Consider the following 21,487-nt stretch of genomic DNA (forward strand, 5'->3'; position numbering starts at 1 on the left):
TTTGCTGGCTATTAAATAAAAAATAATTTGTGTGTGCATGTGTCAATATTGGAGAGGAAGCAGTCTAATAGCTTTCTAAATATAGTTGGACTGGTTAAGTTACATTCATTTAACCTGATGTCTGAGTCATTGTTTTAGATTCAGAAAACTTGAAGTTTTCCTCTCCAAACACCCAGAATCAAAAGCGGAATGCATCTGGCATTCAGTTCGGTGGGGAATTCAAGGAAAGGATAAATGCAGGAAAGATAAGAGGATGTTCTCAACTACCAAGGTAAACTGAAGAAATATCAGTGCTTGTTGGGTTTTTATTTATTTATTTATTTACAGAATCAGTCACAGAATCATAGGGTTTGGAAGGGGCCTTTAGAGATTACAGTAAGTGGCACAGGAAAGTGCCCAGGCGGATCTTGAATAACTTCCTAGGAGAATCCACAACCTCTCTGCACAGTCTGTTCCAATGCTCTGTCAGCCTTAATGACATGACAAGATTGCAACAAGTCTGATAAAAGCTGTGCTGTGAGATGTACGAGAGGGGATCCTGAGTGTATCTCAGTGAGTGGAAACTGAGGACTAGGTCACAAGTATAATGTGTTTTGGTGAAGGTTGCCCATCTAGTCTTTCTTGCTCCTGTTTGAGAAGTACACTGTGTGGCACCAGCGTCTGTGACCAGAGTCTGTGAGCAGCTGAGGTTGTTTTGATTTTCCAGTGCTTTCTTGCCTTAAAGCTGTTGTGGTCAATGCAGCATGCGACTCAGCTCTGAGCAGCCACGTGGTCAGACCCCTAGTGGGACAGGGGGGAAAACTGGAAAAGGTAACACTGTAAGAACTCCAGGTTTGAGGTAAAGATAATTCAATAAGAAAGGTAAAAACAAACAAACAAAAATTAAAAAGAACAAGACAATAATAATAAGAAGAAGAAGAAGGAAAAAAAAAAATAAATGTCTGATCCAGTTATGAGACGTTCATGCAGGAATTTGTTCCTCAGATGAATGCTTCTAATTTTTCCTTGTTGTTCTAAACATGGTAGGAAATATTAATTTTGTAGTTTGAATGATATTCTATTCTAATTCAAGGTCAATTGGCACTATAAATGTTGTGATCCTGGACCTCATTGGTTTAAGAAATACGGTGTGTGCAGGCACAAAAACAGCATCTAAATCTTTGATTCTGAGTTGTGTGTAACAAATGAGTCATTGGAGAGTTTCTAAGAGATAGATATTTCAGTAGAGATGAGTGGAATGAATATAACTAGGAATGTACCTAGTTATTCTTTCTGATATTGAACAGCATTTTTCATCGTAGCTGAACGCTGTTGATGGCTCCTATTCATTTCTTGTATTTTCTCCATTGTTTAAATTATTTCATGTATATAAATAAAAGTAGTAACTAGTATCCAGAAGGTGAAGCCTGAGTTCTGCAATTAATAAATTGTAATATCATTACTCATTCCCTCCCCAGAAGTGCTTTGCAGGGAAGTGTGACTGTAGCTGGTACTGCTAATTAGCAGTGTGCCATTACAATTTCCGAAAGACATGCTGTACTAGTTATAGCTTTCAAATTACAGGGCATATCCTGTAATGATACTGTACTGTGTGGAACTGTACTGTGTGAAACAAGAAGCATTTCCCAAGAATAATTTATAATAGCATGAATAATTTCTAATAGCACAGTTCATATCAAGTGAAATTGAAGTATTCCACGTGTGTACCTTGATTTCACTTAGGCATGACTATCTTCTGAGATGTCTAAAAACTGCTGTCATGAATGTGGCTGCACCTGGGACTGGCACAGGATAGCTGAGTATGGATGATTCCTGGCTGTACAACAGCATCTATTTGTGATTTGGGGCAAATCCATTTAATTGTCATGCTTCTTCTTTCTGCTACCTACGGACTGATTTAATTTATTTTACTGCATCCAGTGCTTGAAAGCTCTGCTTGGAAGAATTAAAGAAAGTCATGATATCATGAGATTTCTGCATAAAGTAGTTGAACGTACCAATACAGTGTATAGTAAACCGGACATATCCAGGATGCTTTTGACATAATAGCCATAAGGCAAATAGCTTAAGTTCTGCTAAGCATAAAGTCTGTGGAAGGCATATGATTATGGCTTGTGCTTTATCTGAGAAAATAAGGTGAGTCCCATATGCACTGAATGAACTCTGCATACACAGAGTTCAGAGACTCATATGGAGAATACTGCTTGTGCTTTTCAGTGTCATCCTCACTGTTTTAATTTGGTGAGTTCTAAATGGGAATATGACAATTTTGTTCAGATCTAAAAGAAGTTCAGTAATTTGTTAGTGCAGTGATGACAAGTTGAATATTAATGGAAAATCTTCTGAATGAATGAAATATTGTGTTCCTTCTGAGACCATAAGGTGGTTTATTTTGTTTTATTTTTTTATTTTTTATTTTTTTAATTAAATCAACATTTAAGAGGTGGATCAGGAACACAAAGGTCAGATGTACTGAAACATGGTATTATTATATATATTATTATATATATTATTATTATATTAAGTTGGATAAACTGTCCGATCTATCCAGATCTATCTGCATTTTTCTTAATTCCTATTATTGCAGTAATGTGGTCATAAATGGAAGAGATTCAAGTGCGCTGCTTTCAAATTTGTAAACTAAATTCTTTTGTTTTCTGAAGTGCAAAGTGTTCTGGATTCATTTCCCCAGAGCCCTCTAACATGCTTGTGAGTCTGAGTAAAGGACACAATAAACTTTTGCTTCTAAATAGCTTTACTTGCAGGTTTAAAAGGTAGATAAAAATGGTTTGTTTGACACAGACTTTGTGTTTAGCGTCTTGTTGGTAAAACCTATTATAAAGCTTCATAAGTGAATTTCTTGTGAAATGAATTTTGTGGAGGATGATAGATTTTCTTCTGTCTCAGTCCAGTGAGAGTCTCCTGTTGTACTTCTGACTGACTCCTGAACAAAAGCAGATGATCTTGTGCAGAGAGGACAGCTGCAGGGCAAAGCTGCAGCTCCATTTGATGAAGAATATATTTACTTGATAAAATTCTGATGAAACTCTTACGAAGTAATGAAAATTAGAACTTTAATTTAGGTTGCAAATTGACTTGAAACTTAGTTGTCTACATTTCATAATAACTGTTTATGAAATAAGTTGTTGGCAATAACACAATAATATCCATATATTTTTTTTCTTCCTACAATTAAGAAAGGGAGGACAGCCTAAAAAAAATTAAAAAAATCTTACTCATATTTTATTCCTTTGTAGATGTGATTGATTGACTGTCTTTATTCATTAACCAGAAAAGTCATTTACATATGAACAGTACATTTCTTTCTTAGGAAATTATAATCATTATTAAAGAATACCTCATTAGCTACATTGATTCTTTTGACAATAAGTAATCACAAATTAACTAGAATATAAAAAAGTAATACCTTAGTGTTTTATGGTGTGTATTAATCTCACCCATTTCCCATGACTGGTATTGTTCTTTCAAATTCAAATCTTTAAGCATTTTAGGTAACTAAAGCTTTGCCCTTTATGTAGATTGTTTGAAAATACTACAAGTTCTAAAAAAGGCTTCTGTTCTACATGGGAGATTCCCCTTCCTGTACTACTTGGAGCAACCAGCTGGTGGAAGGAGGCAGCAGCAACAGGTCCCTCTGTTTTGGGGAGCTCATGATTCATGGAGGAAGGTGCTTGTTTTTCCTGTTTGTATGAAAAAAGCCTGTGTTTGGCTACTGAACGGTGCTTCTGGCCACCAGGAAAAGTGTTAATAATCTTATTTCCAGACTAAACAGCTAAGGACCTTGTGAACAAGGTAAATTTTTCTGTGTTGTTGAAAATGACTTTTCAGTCAAAAAATGCTAAAAGGTGATTTTAGCCATCACTGTTTTTAGATATTTCCAAGGGTTACCTTCTATGAATAGCAATAATTAAATAAATAGATTTGGGTCCTCTTTCCAACTGAAGGAGAGAGATTAACTTTTCCCGAACGCCTGCAGAAAGTAAGAGCTCTTAATTTTTATGACAGGCTCTTTTCTGAGGTAAAAGGCAGGGACCATTAAAGTAGTTTCACGTTCTGCCAAAGTATTTCTAATGCAAGTAAAAAGAAAAAAAAAAAAAAAAAAAAAAAAAAAAAAGCCTGTAATAAAATAGAAGTGCCCATCAAAGCTTCATGAGAATATTTGACAGGCAATTTACCTGTCTAGCAATAGAGTATTTATTACAGGCAGATAGGACATTTGTCTTTTCAAATTTTTGAATTCCTCTTGTCTGAATTTAGACACTGTAATTAAATGTAATTGTGTTATTTTATTGTATTATAATTGTATGGGATAAAATATAGAGGTAATTTAAAAACCTCTATATATTACTTAAAAATATTTAGCAATATAGTTTGTTTGAATCTATAGTTTTAATGTAGGTACTTTAAGCCAGGCCATTCTATGGTTCTATGAAAAATACTATTTTTTATTATTTTTTAAAAGAAAATTATTAAGCAGTCATTTTCTTACAGCAAATCAAATGGCATGCTTAAATAACTTAATCTGAGAATATTTGCATATTCTCAGATATCTGATATACTTATATAATGAGATTCTTGTAAAGTGAAAGAAAAATGATGTTTTTCAGCTGTTACCATGTTATTTCTAGTATATGGCTTGAAATGTTCTAGATAATATGCTGGGAATTCCTTCTCCTCTTGTAGTTCCAGATCGCTCCTGCATTCATTCCTGAATGCTGCATGTAATTGTGTGTAATACAGTGCAAGTAGAGACTTGCAAATTCTTTTTTGTAAAATCTATGATAATTGCTGACAATTAATGTTTGATTATGGTTTATTGTATTTCCTATTAAATACATTGTAGTTTTGTGTTGCATTTACAAATGTGTTTACATGTAATTCAGTCTGTGGCTGATGCAATGTCATACATTTTTTTAAACATAGCAAGGATATACAACTGTACTACTTAAAAGTTCTTTAAAATACAGTTCATGCTATGGTCAAAAAAAAAAAAAAAAAAAACAAAAAAACGTTCAATTCTCTTGGTTCTGGCTGGGAATGATTTTTCATCCAAGATGGATAATTCAAAAATAATTAAATCCTTTTTAGATTGCCTACAGGCAACTTTATTATTTAACTTTATTATTTTTGTAACTGCATGAATTCTAAGCCAGCGTGAGGTATCTGTAAGTGTTTTCACGTTTAGGTTTTTCTCCCCTTTCTTTACAGCAGGCATTGTCTTTATTTTTTGTTTCGCTCCAAGCATGCTGTTAGTACACAAGAAACAATAAAATCTAATCACAGTCATCACCCACATTCTATTATCCTTAGGGCGTGATGTAAAACTTGCCAGAGATTAGAGGTCTTTTACAGGTAGAATGACAGAGCTCTGCAGTCCGCATTTGGAATGCTGTAGTTCTTATGACTAGAGTTCTAGAACTGACCTACTGTGGGAATTTGTGCAAATCTCTTTACCTCTCTTTCCTTCTGCCAGGTAACTTCACTCATTCAGATGGCAAGTTCTCAGAGGCAGGTGTTGTTATTCTCTCTGAGTTTGTGACGATAGGTACAAGGGAAATGTTGGACAGACTTTTTTAGCAAGATGTTGCTTTAACATCTGTGGAGAAATAACTCATGTTCATGACCATTCCTGAATGAGTCAGGATCTTGTCTTGGCAAAGCAGTGTGCCATCACTAATATGTATCCTGAGAGAAACTATGTCTTGTATTCATTTTTCATTCAATTCAGTTACATTCCCAAATGATGAATCTAGGCTAGATGTAGTGTCATTCTACATCAGTGATAAAAGTGAATGTATATTTTCTTGTGTACTATGAGAATCAAATAATCATAGAATCACTAAGGTTGGAAAAAACCACTAAGATCGTCTAGTCCAGCCATTGGCCTATCACCAGCATGCCCAATAGCCATGTCCCTCAATGCCTCATCCGCATGTTTCTTGAACACCTTCAGGGATGATGACTGCATCAGTTCTGTGAGGAGCCTGTGCCAGTGCCTCACCAGTCTTTCTGAGAATAATTTTTTCCTAACATCCATGAATGTTATTGTTTGGCTTTTTTTGTTTGTTTGTTTCTATGTGTACATAATTTTAACTTGTTTTGGTATTTATAAATGGGGACATTTGGTTTTACTGTTCTATCCTTTTTAAGCAAACTTTTCAAACAAAAAAAAAGTACCATATAGAAATACTTTTTTTTTTTTTTTTTTTTTTTTTTCCAGAGAGATTTTTTTCCTTAAGCACAGGGTTTATGCTTGCTGCTTTAAACAACCTTCTCCCTATGTTTTTTTTTTAGCTGTCTTCTAATTAAAAAAATCTATGACTAGGTTGTAGAAGGTCTGGCTGTGGGCTGAAATCTCACAATGCAATTCCTCAGCTGAAGATTAGAAAAGAATAGAGAACAGTCAGATTCAAGCCTCATTCTGCCTCACTTTCATAGCCTCTTTTGCCTATTTCTTTCTGGCCTTGGAGGGAATACTCTAAATGCTAAAAATGTGATATTAATAAGTGGGTATGAGGATATAAGCAGAGTTATTAAATAAGTTCAAATATGAAAACTGGTAACTTTATTCCTTAAAAATGTATATTAATGACAATCATGATGTTACACATCTTAGAGAAAAAGGAGCAGCATGCCAGCATAAAATATACAGTTAGTTATAGTATCAATATAATTTCAGCTTTATTATTGGTGTAGAATAATACTACAGCTTCCTTAGGTTTACTATTTGCAAATGTGGTTGTCTGTAAATGTCTTGCTGCAAATGCTTGAAATGGTTGGGGGTAGAAAACAGCATTATTGTTCCATTTGAAAGAAGCATCACATGCTATTTAAGAAGTGCATGTGCAACAAATAAAATCAAAATAGGCTTTTATTTGTTAGCAGATGTGGTGCTGCTGGAGAATTCATGGAGGTGTGCAGTTAGTTTTCTGTAGTTTGGAGGATTTATGTCAACTGTTAGCATTTCTCTTAGAATACTCTAACTGAAATAGATTTCTCATTTTAGTACAGAAAGTATGGGATAGCTTATTGTCCCTGTGTTACTTGTAGGGGGCGTTATCTGTGTTATTGCTGCAGGGATCTGTATTGGGCCCCAGAATACTGGATTCAGAACACCTTTTTCTCCCTCAGGATCTGGCTTTTTCCAGAGTGCTGGAGGCTTCCCAGGAGCTGCCCCGGATGCTTTCTGCACTGCCTGGACCTAATGCTTCCAGCTGTCAGCTCTGGAGCTGATGTAGAGGTCCTACACTTGAGCAGCTGCAGCACCAGGAAAGTTGACTTGCAGAGGGAAAGGATGCCCAGGCTTCTGGCAGAACTGCCAGGTGGCCTCACAGGAGGTGGGCACAAGTTTTTAGCTCTGCAGCTCAGGAGTAGTGTGTTTTGCCAGGGCAACAGCTCATCAATTTCTGCAATTACTTTTCTTTTAATGAAGATTTGGCTTCTGTCAACAGCCAGCAGAGATGCCCTGAGAACACAGCTGGTCAGTTTTCTAGATAGTTCTCCGATGAAACTGAAATCTGCCCATAGTCTGAAATAGTGCAGGCCACTTTCCAAACCTGTGTTCCCATTCTGGGCAATGCTGCATTAAATATTTAATCAATAAACTTCTATTTTGCCTATCCTAAGTCTCAAAAAATGCTTCCAATATGCCTATTTTAATACGAACATACAGTAAAAGACCAGACTCTTAGAAATTAAATATATTTTGCTTAGAAGAATTTGGAAATAGTGCATGCACTGGTTTGATTGAAAATCTGTTAGGCAATTTTTTTCTGCTAATACTCAGAGAAGTGTGCTAACCAGCTTTGGTATGAAGTTCAGTGTATCTCCCAGAGAGATCTGAAACTGGAAATAGATGTTGAAGAAAAAATAGTGGTTTTCAAGAACTCAGCTCTTGTTTTTCAAAATGAGGAAATTTTTTTTCAGCATTCCAACATGTTCTTCACACCATCCTCTAGAAGGTAGGTAACACAATACAAGCTAGTGGCATTTCAGTAGAAGATATCAGAGATGGCAGAAGCAGCTTGAAACACAATCTGCTTCATTTCTTTCTGCATCCATATTACAAGAACAGGCAGTTTTCCATTGGGAACTTTCCATGTTGTTAGCTGAGTCAAAGTATAACTCCCAAGGTAAAAGGAGATAAAACAAAAGAAATTACTGTATATGCATTGCATCACAAAAAAAGTTCCAGAGTCATCTTGCCTTAATTATTTTAAGGAAATCACGAGAAAACAGATAGAAACATTATCAGCTCTCATTAAAAAAAAAAAAAAAAAAAAAAAAAAAGTTACTATTTGAAATACTTGTTCATTACCTTCTCAAGCATTTTTTAAATTTCCATTCTGAATAAATGTTCATACTTCACCTCTTACACTCTAGTAAAATGATTAAGTAGTAAATGCATAGTATACATAAATATAATTATTTAATATAATTATTTAATATGTATGTATTTAATATGTATGTATGTATGTAACTAATATGTATGTTTTCCTGTACAACTGTTGCTCCCCTCTCATGCAGAATCACACATACAGACTGTCTGAAGTTGGAAAAGACCTCTGGAGATCACCTGCTCCAATCCCTGCTCAGGTAGAGCCACCTAGAGCATGTGGCACAGGATTGTGTCTGGCTAGGTTTGGAATATCTCCAGAAAAGGAGAGTCTGCAGCCTCTCTGGGTTTGTTCCAGTGCATTCTGTCTCATTATTCCTACATTTTTCCTAGAAGAGATTTCCAAGTTTGCACAACAACCTGAAGCTCTTTCTTATGAAGAAATTTCAGCCATTAAATGCACCAAAGGAGAGTGTGTTGTAATTTCCAAGAGTTCTGAACTGCTGATCTCTGGCTTATTTTCAGTTGCGATGAAACATACCAAAGCTATTTTGTTTCAGTGTGGCAAAATAGATTTAATAGTTAGATATTTGTTCCTTTTAAAAACATCTTTTGTCACTGTAGAAAACTGCTATTTGAAAGAGAATTTGTGAGCAAAATAGTTCATCAATAAAATGCATAGTTTGAGAGACTGGATAATTAATTTTCATACCATGTGTTCATTGTAGGATGTAGGTTGATTCAAGCATGAACAGGTTCTAACACCGCTGCTTTCTGTGCTGATAGCTGTCACAGGAATGTTTGGTAACAGAATGAGGATAGAAGCAATACCAGAAAAGGAAAGATCAGGTCATCTTTGGCATTCTTGGCTCTTAGTTCTAATAAGTGAACTTTTGACATTTTCTATTCTTATGGTAGAAGGCTCATGGGAACGCTGAAGTGGTCTTGTGAAACACTTGGTTCCCATGGTTTCATCTTCCATACAAATATTTCACTTGTTAAAATAGAATCAATAAACACCTCTCTCTGCTCCCAGAATCCCAAGTCATAAAGCAGTAATGGTATTGTGTGAAAAACAGAGAATATTTAAAAAGGCAAGAAGTGGATATGGGGAGAAGGGAAGGGAGAAAGGAGAATGTATTGTCTGGGGGGATTTCTGCTTTGAATTTTATTTTTGAGCAATATTTATTCATACATGCTAAAAGTAATCAGGACTCTACATGGAGTTTTAGACAACTTCCATACCTTCTCTTTGAAATCATTTTTTATCCATTTGTCTTTAACAGGCTGGTTGTTACACCAGAGTCTTCCACAGGCTTTCTTTGTGGATTTTCATAAAAAATAAATAAATAAATAAAAATCTACTGCTAGTTGCAATCAGGACATTTTTTCTACTTCCAAACCTTTTCGTACTTCAGTTATCAGAAACTCTTATTTCCATGAACTAGCATATGGTCAGTTTTACTTACATAGTCTTGAAGAAAAACAAATTCTAAAGAGTGATTACAAGCACAGGCTTCAGCCTTTCAGTTTGGAAAGATTTCAAGGGAAATTCTTCCACAATGTACCCACTGCAATTCCAGAAACCAACAGAAGTGATGACTTATTAAATTATTACATGTTTTCATAAAGGATGGAGCATTTTAAAATTGTTTTTTTTATTTATTGAGCACCACTATATCTAAAAGCCTTAACACCCTCCTGCCAACCATGGTAAACTGCATGATTCAAGGTTATGGAAGTCTCTGAAACTTATTGCTTAATATAAAACGCTACCTGTACTTAAGCATAAACTGTTGTGATATGTAGAAATAAGCTCTATACACATGTTCAAGCTTTGCAACTATTTTCTCTAAGCAGCATCAATGGCACAAAGATATTAATTCTCTCCAGCAGTCCTGTAAGTCCTGTATACTTTGAGGGCTGACTGAGGCTTTCTGTTGTAGTGAGTGTGTTAAAAAAAATGAAATAGAAATTGAGACATTGAAAAGTCTTTAATGTTTTGCTGTATCTTTTTTTTTTTTTTTTTTTTTTGGGGGGGGGGGGGGAGGGGGGAGGGGGTGAGGGAGATAAAAGCAGAAAAGCAGGTAGACCAAGTTTCCTCACACAAATTCACATTGTTATTTACAGGAATGAAAATATATAGATATTATTTGGTTCGGAGAATTGCTGTAGAGAGAGACTTGAGCATTATACTATATATTCAAGAGAAGCTTATATAAGGACAAAGAAACTCTCCACTAGTGCATCTTGAAGTTTCTTGAAGCCTGTAAATTACACTACTATTACATAAATACCTTAGATTAATGTATTGTAGTTTACAACTGAATGCACTGAAAGATACAAAAATTTTCAGTTTTCAAAACTGTTTAATGTCAAAATAGTGACAAATCTATGCAGATTTTCCCAATGGAAAAACACAAGTATTTGTACATACTTTCCTTTAAGAAGAACCCAAGTCATTTTTATGAGCAGCCAGCTGCAAACATGTACACGTATTTCTGGGTGTATCCTCACATGTTCTCTTTGAGAAGACAGGAGTACCTTGTGATGCTCTCCCTCTCATTTTTGAAGACCAAAGCAAAGGCAACAGCTATCTCATTTGCTTAGATGTGCATGCAGTTGTAAACATGAAGATGTACTACAGGGATCTGAGAAATTCAGTTATTAACAGAGAACTGTGAATACATTTTAGATTCTAACTGAGGTAGGTTTACTGGAAGACAAATATGATGAAATTTTATAGTTGAACGTTGGGATTGTTTCCCAACTTCTTGATCAGTTTATTTGTCTTGTGTGGTCACCCCTCCTGCATAATCTTGTTCACCTACCCACCTTCACATAATCAAGTGCATACAGGCTTGGAAATGGTGATTTCAAATACTGAATGCTTTCTGTGTACTTTTTTTGACAGTCTCATTTCTGTCTTACAATAATTTTCTGTTTGAAGTCACTCCAGACCTCTTCTGTTATAAGGCTCTGCATTTTTCATAGAGATTGTTTTCAGATAAGTTCTCCTTAATTCTGAAATTTCTTTTCTTATCCAACTTTGCCATAGGTTACTAATTCTATAATTTAGAATGCATTCTTAAATAAGTCTGTTAAAATAATCTGTCTCTCTTGAAACTTGAATGTCAAGATCCATCAAATATTATGCTATTTCCTTTCAGGACATATTTTAAATCTAAGCTCCCTCATAATTTTGGGGGACAGCACCATTCCATAAGAAAAGAATTAATGCTTCCGTGAACAAAAAATATAGAACATGCAAAAATAACGATCTGATTCTTCCTTTATGTCAATTTAATGTTTTATGTACTTTTTAGTCAAAGGGTTAAGAATAAGAAACACATGGAAATTTTGGTGCTCAATGATTTTATTGAAAAGGAAGCCAGAAATACATCACTGAAAGAACTTGAAAGGTTTTGCTTCATATTTTAATAATATAATACAAGTATCTGCATGTTCCTTATTGATTACGTGACTATGTTGATTTGAAGGGGCATTTTCCTCTTCATCCTTATTCCAGCCTCTTCAACTGCATCTCTCTGGGAAAAGCTGACCTTCTTGCATTTGGGCTGTTGGAATGCTTCAGTCTGTGTAGAACTTTGTGCTTTTCTCTGCAGGAGTAACACCACTGGATCATGAAATGTACTCCCTGGACCCATTTTTGAATACCTGGTAAATTTGCATATTGAGATATGCATTATGCAGTATGATCATCTAGAATTTGAATGATTCTGTGAATGATGGCTTCCATTAGGAGTGTACAGATTTTGCATTTCAACCATACTCTTCCTGGATGTGAAATTTAATTGATCCAGATTAATGACATCGGAACATTTTCCTTTGTGAGAGACAGTTGTGCTTTGCACTAAAAATACATTTTCATGCCACTTAGTGTTTTTGATTCCGGAGGGAAGCCTTCAGTAAAGGTTATCATCATTTCCATTTCATAGTGCACTGAGTGACTTACACACATGCTATTCCATATAGTAGTGACTAAATTCAGTTGTTAATTCAGCAGAGATATTTTTATTTCTTATGTTTCATTGTGTCTTTTTTTTCTTCCAAATTATATTGTTTTTCACTAGAAATACTTTTAAAAGTCATAAAGGTTTTATTATTTTACTTTGAATTGCTTATTTATATTCTAAATTACCACTGTCTACCCGTACTTCACATTATTTTATAAAGCTGGGACAGCAACACCAAAAGCTTTTTTTCTCTTCTCTTAACAAAAGTACATTTTTGAAAATCAACTTCCCAGATATATTAGTTATATTTTTATGATACAGCTTATGATTTTAAGAACACTTCAGTTTCTCTGCAGTATTAAAGAGCATCCAATTAAATTAAGTTGACATCAAGGAATATGTTGTGCTCCTGCAAAAGGAAACACTCTCACAACTTATAGAGAAATCTTAATGTCAATGATCACTTTGCTTACGTATTTATCCTAATTATAAAACATTTTCTTTTCTTAAGTGAATCTTACATAATATTAAAAGTGTCTATTTTGCATATCAAATTGAAAAATTCTCATCAATGTAGCTCTCAAACTATAATATACACAAGCATGAAAGGGTTCTACTTATACAATAATAGCAAGTTTCAAGATATATATTTTTTGAACTTCCTTTTGTTTCCTTTAAAAATGGTTAACCTTTTTATATAGTAAGTTGCATTCTCTTGCCTCAGGGATGCAGGGCATAAAATCTAAGCTCCGTCTATTGGTGTCTTCATTTCTACTACGGTTTCCAGGAGAACAAAAAATTAGGATACAGTTTGCTTCATCAAACTATGATAATTGGCAGGGTTGATAAACTAGTAAATAGAAGTATTGTACAAATTTGGCAAGATGAACTAGAAGATTAAGATTGGTTTGAGAGGGAAAAAATGGAAATAAATAATAAAAAAAAAAAGCTGCTATTTGTTGGTTGCCTAAAAGATAATTACTAATTTTAAATGTAGTATATAACCCACCATTTAGTAAATTATGTTTTGTCTCCCCAGAGTTATACTATGTTCTTTAGACTTTGTATTAAGAATATGCCTTTCTTAACTTTGCTGTGTTGTACAGGTTTCAGATTACATTTTCGAAATCCTATAGGTAAGCACTGATTCTGATGTTCAACAGATCACAGTAGTCTGTACCATAGTTTCTATTACTATGGCTAATTACGTAGATCAAAAGAGTAAACCTTGAACAAAGGCAGTAACAGAATTCCTCTATAATCCACAAAGTTTGCAGTGGTTAATGGGCATGAAGTTCATTCTGCTTTCTTAAAATATATTTCACTTAAAGAAGAACTTTCATCCTAGCAGTAGCTGTGAGACCGAACCCTAGAATGGTAAAGCCTGTGAATAGAAGAAAGTAAAAGTACAGATATCCATACATTTCAGCGAACAAGTAATTTCAAGGCTAAATCAAAGAATTTCACAATGCTTGAACTTGTGTTTCATATAAATGCCTCTGGATTATCTGAGGAGTAAATTCATAGAGAATAGGTATGAATGGGACCCTAAGACACTATTTAACTCTTTCTGGTCCTCTGACATCTCACAAAAGAAATATTAGTCTGCTGGTTTTGACTGTGTTTTTCCCTTGTTTGTTTTCCCCCAAATGGTTACTATTGTATACCTGTACATTCTTTTTAGTTTCTAAATGACTTAACATGCATTATTCAGAATTGTGAAAATTCTGGCTGTATCAAGTGAAAAACTGAAGGAAATCTGCCTTTAGTTCAGTAATATCAAATAATTTTGTAAATGAAGTGAATGAAGGAATAGGTGGTATTTTTACTAAATCAAAGACAACAAAAAGATGGCTAACACTGTCAGATATTTGAAGGCTGTGTTAAAATTCAAAATAAACTCATCCTTTATAAATTTATTTTTAAGATGTCCTCTCTAATTTGATGGTTCCGTAATTAAGAATATTTATTTTTTAAAAAGATGGAAGACTTTCACAGGATTATAAAATGGATAGCAATCTAATACATCGGCCTATATATATATATAATATGTAATTATATATATATAAAATATTTATTATATATATCGGCTTCATATAGTATAGAGAATACCTTAGAATACCTTTGTCAATAAGAGAAATGCAGTAATTCCTTCACAAACAGGTCACGCTATGCGTGTCCTACTAAATTAAATATGTTAGAAACTGTCCTCCCTCAAACAAAACCAAAACCAAAAAAGCAACAGCAAAACCAAACCAAACCAAACCAAACCAAACCAAACCAAACCAAAAACAAAACAAAACAACAACAACAAAAACACCAAACAAACAAAGAAAACAGAATTAAAGAAGAGGATGTTTAGAATATCATAGAGACCCTATTCTCAGAATTCTTCGTAGTCATAGAAATATTCCTTTAAAAATGGCATTGGTCTAGGTCTTGATGAGGAAGGATGGTAATTAAATGAGCTTTCTTTCTGCCATGTTTTTCCACTATTGTCTTGACAAAACTATACACTGTTTAATGTACTGATGAAAAATCATCATATGTCCTTACATTCAGCTATATCGTACTACGAAGTAAAATCAGTTTTCTCTACTTTTGGCATTTTTTTCATTGTGATGAGAATGGCTTTTAGATGCGGTCACATCTTATTATCTGATTTTGTGTATGCAATTGAAGCAGTAATGCTATTTTGTGATCTTCCTTGTTTCTTGTTAAGTGATTTTTTATTCAGACATAATAATTCTTATCTAGTTGACAGTTTAATATGCCATAGGTGTTTCTTCATCTTGCTCTTATTCACTGATGTCATGAATGTCTGCCTGAGCTGTGTTTATTAGCTATCTCATGATATATGAAAGTTCTTTATTTAACATGTAAAAGAAAGTACTGAAGGAAAGCTTGCTCCTTAATACCCAAATATGTTTGTAGGTTTGGTCTGCCATCTTCCTATTTGCTTTCTTTCAAATTCTCCATCACCTCCCTGGGCAGCCATTCCAGAGCCTGACCACTCTCTGAGAGAAAAAGTTTTTATGTCTAACCTAAACCTCCCCTGGCAAAACTTGCAGCTATTTCCTTGGGTCCTTTTGTTGCGTGGGAGAAAAGACCAAAGTCCTCCTCATTACAGCTTCCCTTTAGGAAGTTGTAGAGTGCAATTAGGTCTCTCCTCAGCCTCCTCCAGACTAAACAATCCCAGTTCCCTCAGTCACTCCTCACAAGACCTGCACTGTGCATACATATCTAAGGAGAACTTATTTAGATCAGTACTGCAGAGGACTTGGGTGCTATGGTGGATGTTTCAGCTCAGTGTGAACAAGTGCTATTTGCTTGCAGCCTATCAACTGTGTCCTGGGCTGCATGAGAAGAGGTGTAGCCAGCAGGTTGATGGAACCAATCATTCCCCTCTACTCTGTCCTCATGAGTCTCCCATCTAGAGTACAGTGTCCAGGCCTGGGGCCCTCAGCAAAACAAATATATGGGGATGTTAGAGCAGGTCCAGAGGAAGGCCACAAATAAAAACAGGTTGAAGGATCTGGGCTTGTTCAGCTTTGAGAAGAGAATGTTCCAGGGAGGCCTTACTGCAGCAAAGAGAGCTTATATAAGAGTCTGACTTTTCACATTCTAGTAGTGATAGAAGAAGGGAGAACGGCATTAAACTAAAAGAGAACAGACTTAGGTTAGATGTTAGGTGGAAATTCTTTACCCTAAGGGTGTCACATATTGCTGAAAGAAACTCTGGATGCCCCATCCCTGAAAGTGTTAATTTAATGCAATAGTTTATTGTATAGCAACACAAATGAGCCACTGGCATAAAAATTTCTGTATCAGTAATGTGTGAAAAACTGAACACACACTGTGGTTTTACAAATTTTTGCATTAAATTTTATAATGACATTATGTACGTTAATGAACTATTTTTGTTGTTTTTATTTATATATGTGTATTTTACCTCAGTCATTTTATAGGTCTTAGTCCACTGTTTCAATTTAGCCATTGCTTTTCTCCCAGTTACTCCTGAATAGCAACCAATAATCAGATTTTCCACTGTTACGCTTATGTACTTTAACTTCTAAAATGTTGGTTTCAAGAGGTGAATATAGTGTATCAGAAGGCCATATGATGACAAAAGTTGATCATTCAGTAATGGTTTATGTTTGTGTAACAATTATTCTAAACTTTCTGTGTTAATGTAAGTGAAATCTAAGGAAGTATGAATATCTGTGTTAATTCAACACAATTTGTTTGAAAAATTTGGCAGTGAAGACAAGACTTTTGAGACATGGATAGAAAGGTAGTATAAGACTTCACCATTTACCAATGAAAACTATTCAATTTCAAATAAAGAAATTTCCAAAAGCTCCTTAAATTTTGAAGAAGCTTGTATATAGTCTCAGGGAACCAACTTTGTCCATTTAGGGGTCCAGTGTTGAAATAATAGTTGTATAGATAGAAAACAAAAAAGGTCATTAAGAAGTTTATTTTGAAACATTATTGTTAACATTTTAACTCTGTTATCTCTGAATGTGAGATCTTTTTACTGTTTATGTATGTTGCATGCCTGGGGAAAAAAAATAAACATAATGAACAGCTTTTTGTATGCATCTGTCTATATAAACAATACTGTAGAGTAATATTTTGTGTTTTATGTTGAAAGTCACAACATTCTGCTTATAACAAAAGCATCAGTGCAATGTGAAAGCAGTGTTAATTGTCTGGGAAGTGATACTTACCACACATTTCCTGAGACCTGTTCACTTCGTCAAATAGATCTGTGGAGTTCCTCCATTCCATTTCAGGGGAACGTGTGCTCACTGTTGGTGAGCATGAATGGTGATTAACTCAGTGTGTTTCTGAAAACACACAGTACAAAATCACTACCTATAAGAATTAAGACAAACAAGTTAGACTTATGAGTCAGGGTAAAATGTACCCTTTCAGAAGATGATTGCAAATATTATTGGAAAAATATGCAATTATGGTGTGGGGAAAGCCTAGGAATTCTTAGTATAATCTCATATCCACCTCAAAAATGCAATAATGCTGTTTATTTAATTTACACTCCGGACAATGCTACCTATATGCACAAGTATTTCTGAAACCTATGGAAATGAATTGAAATCTATGTAGCATGGAGAAGGTTCTCCTCCAAAATGAGCCAGATAAGAAAGTATATTAAAATACATTAGAAATTTTCAGGAGAGGGACTTGAATGTGTTAATATCCATGTAATCTTAATCCAGCCCCTGAGTATCTATCCTCCAATCTCAGTGATGTGGAGCTCTGTTGATGAGACCATAGGGAAAACAAAGGAAATAAATGAATATGTGGGTGGGCGGGAAGGTGATGATGCTAGGTTAGAATGTGCAATTTGAGTCTGTATTGTCCTTCATGGGCACTGAGAGGTCAAGTTAATGAACAGTGGTAAAGAGGCACTTGCTTGCTTGCCTGAAATCTAAGTAGCAACCTGTGTTCTGTGTTCTATAATTATAGAACTCATTTGCTATTTTTACAGTAAAAATATGCCTCTGAAGCACTTCTTCATTTCCAAAAAAAAGGTTATTTTCTAGCCTGAAGATTTTTCCTTATCAAACTATCTAGGCACTTCTATGGACAGCTGAAGTTTGAAAGCTAGAATTTTTATTTATTCTGGAAACTACAAAATAATAATAATAATAATAATAATGGTCCTATTATTAGTTCTATATGTAGTTATACAATATGATATTGCGTGGAATTTTGTAGTGAAAATGTTTGAAGCAAGAAAGTAAGTAAAGTCCATATCCATCAAGTAACTTACTTCATTTACAGCAGTTTTATTTATTTATGCAGTACCTTGTAGTTGAAAAAGATGCTATGGAAATGCAGACTGTTCTACAAAGTATTATATGCTTACGTTAGAAAGGGAAAATTGCAAAAAGCAAACAAGGAACAAGTTTTATCATGGATTGAAATCCAGTTTCCTCTTCTGTTTGCACATATTACCAGACAACAGTGCAAAGCTCATGCCATAAGCTTGGCTTCTTAGGGATTCATATGAAAATCCTTAGTAGATACTTTACTATTTTTCAAATATTTCTTTGTACTTTTTCAATAAAGAAATTCATTAGTAGTAGTAGTATTTTTCCCCACATAGAATTCATCCCAGCTTTTTTTGATGATGCTAAATTTATTCTCTAAAATTTAGCAGGTGCATATTTAGAAAAAAAAATACTGATATTTTTGCCAGGTATATATTAGTCAGCATCTTTTCAAGGGACTTGGATTCATTTCTTCTATATATGCACTAACAATTTGATTGTATTGAAAATTGTATTAAATTTTATGAAAACATAAAATGTTCAAGACACGATCAATCAAAAACTTTCTCATCAACTGGGAGAGCTTTTCAGAAATGGTTGAGTCATATATTTCATGGTCCTAGTGTCCCATGCCATTCTTTCCACCCCACTACATGCGCTTGATATGATACCCCATGTGAAAATAGTGGTTTGCTGTTGTGGTATTGCTTAATGCTATCCACACAGATGCAGAACTGTGCCAGGATTTAAATAATTCTCTACTTCCTGGAAGTGATTAACATAAGTCAGCTGATTTACTTCCATCTGTCAGGTGGCAAAAGCTTAACCAACAGTGCTAAAGCATGTAATTTGTGATGGTTCACTGTCAGGAGAAACAAACAAGTCTCCTAATTGGAAACTGACAGCTATGGCACTCATTTGAGTCAAGCTTTTGCTTGCATTAGCTCTTGAGTCACTTTGCTCAATCTATAGCTAGTCATTAAAACACCATGAAAGTTCTCTCTGCAGGTACATAAAGCCAGATCCTTGCCTGTGGCAGACTTAATTAAGGTAACAGCTGGATATTCAATCTTCACATAAAAAGAGAAAAAAACAAGTGATGTTAATGCTTCTCAAAGCACCAGGAAAGGAAAGCACAGGATTGCATGAGAATCATGAACTCAAGTATTATCATATAAATATTGGGGGAAGGAGAGGGGAATGTTAGAAGTGAAAAGAAAACATTTATTTATGTTAGACATCAACTCAAACAATGACTAAGCTATAAAAACATATGTAAACCAATTGCGCTATATGGGCAAATGGCTTCGTTTCAAAGCTAAACATCTGCAGGCTTAAAGTGTTAGGATGTGGTTCTGAATTCAAATGAGCTCAAGGTTCTTGCAATCTAATTTCATTCAGGATATACTTATTTACAGAAAGTCTTCTCTGCATACTAGTGCAAAGAACAAAATTACAACAAAATTTGCCACCTAAACAAAGAGTATAACTTATATTTTTTATTATTATTTATTATTATTATTGTCACAGCATGTTTAGAAGATTCTTTGACTTAAATCAAGGCATATTCTTTGTAATAGAAGTAGAGAAGAAAGGTAGAGACAATTTCAATTCACATTACACTCATTTTTAGTACAATTATTAGCATTCTTTATCTGTTCAAGTGGCTTTAAAACAGCACTGTTCAGGGTGTATATGTGAGATTGGTCTTGCAGTCATGTCTTGTGATCCTTTTCATTGGGTTCACTTCCCAAAGTGATACAATAGTTTATTTTCCTTTGTTATTGGAAGGCTTTAGAAAAACCCTGTGTTTCTATTGGCTGAAAGACTCCTTAAATTTCCTGCCTAAAGAGAAAGTGGAAATGGAGAACAGAAAGTTTTATAGTTATGTATCGTTTACATGGGTCATTTTCAGCTCTATTTGGAGTACTGTGTTGGATTTCAGCTGTCTCATTATCAGTATTTTGTTTTACTTTAAAAAAAAAAAAAAAAAAAAAAAAAAAGGATTTTCATAAAGTTCTAAAAAGATAAGTTGTTTCCCTTGTTTGATTACTTAAACACAGCATCTTAGGCCAACAGTCACAGTAGGCTTAAAAATAATGACATTCTTAAAAAAAAACAAACAGAAAAAAAAAACAAAAGCAATGAATATAAGTTCCGTAGCTGAGCCTGTGATGTAGCTTCAGTGAAGTCAATAAAGCTATAGTGAAAATAAAGCTGTACTAATATTTATCAGTCTTCAATGCACATTTCTCCAATCTTTGCTTTTGTATTGCATGTTGGAATCTTTATTTGAATCCCACTCAGTGTTCTTTCGGTTGCATGGCTACAGTGGGAAAGATGTGAAAAAATATTCAGGTGAAAATACATAGTGTTTGATTCTATTATTAGTCACCAGTCAAGGAAATGGACAGATGCTGGAAGAGATATTACTTAATTTAATGAGCAAGAAAAGTGGAAAGCAAAGAAAGAATAATTTAAGAGCCTGAAAATTGTATTTTCAGGTGTACAACCTGGAAGAAATAATATTATGACTTGGTCCAATTTATTGTTTACATTCTTTAAAAGACAAAAATCATCACTTCAGAGGTAATATGCATATCTAGCAAACAAGGCAAGACAGTACAATGAAAAATACAAAGATTTAACTATAACTGTCAATTTGTTGCAAAAAAACATGCTGTTAAATTAGCTGATGTTGCTTTTTTAATTTTATTTTGGTGGTGGGTTTTGTTTCTATTTTAAAAATTAAAATCTCATTAAATTTGTCATGAAAATTGTATTAATAGCATTTTTGTTAGGTCCTTCAAAGTAGTGCACAGAATTAATATCTACCACCACCACCCCTCCCCCCCCCCCAAAAAAAAAAAAAAAAAAAAAAAATGATGGACAAGAAACTGTAGGTAAGTCATTGCTGAGATTTGTATGTTGTCTCTTACCTTGAAATTTTTCTAGAAGTACAAATTAGCTTTAATTTTCATGAGCACCAGCGCTTCAGAGGAGCAATAAATTTACAAAATGATTTTGTTTTGGAGATAATATAAAGACTGTCATTATCAAAAGAGGTGCTGAAAAATCATACGCGTTAGATTCTTTATTAAAAGAAAATTTGCTTGCTTACTTTGTTAACAAGAGTACGTAGTTCATTTTTGCTAAAGCACAGTACATATTGAATGAGTACTGCTTCTCTGAACAGGGAGCAGCAGGGAAGGACGACCGACTACTTCAGGGTTATCTAACATATTTGATATATCTCTCTAGAGCCTGTTTTTGTTTTGGTAAAAACTTTAGTGTAGCAAATTCATTAAATTATACTTGTAAAGTACTTTTAGATCCAAGTATTTAATATTATG

This window comes from Excalfactoria chinensis, chromosome 2, assembly GCF_039878825.1.
Source record: "Excalfactoria chinensis isolate bCotChi1 chromosome 2, bCotChi1.hap2, whole genome shotgun sequence".
NCBI classification, from domain to species: Eukaryota; Metazoa; Chordata; class Aves; order Galliformes; family Phasianidae; genus Excalfactoria; species Excalfactoria chinensis.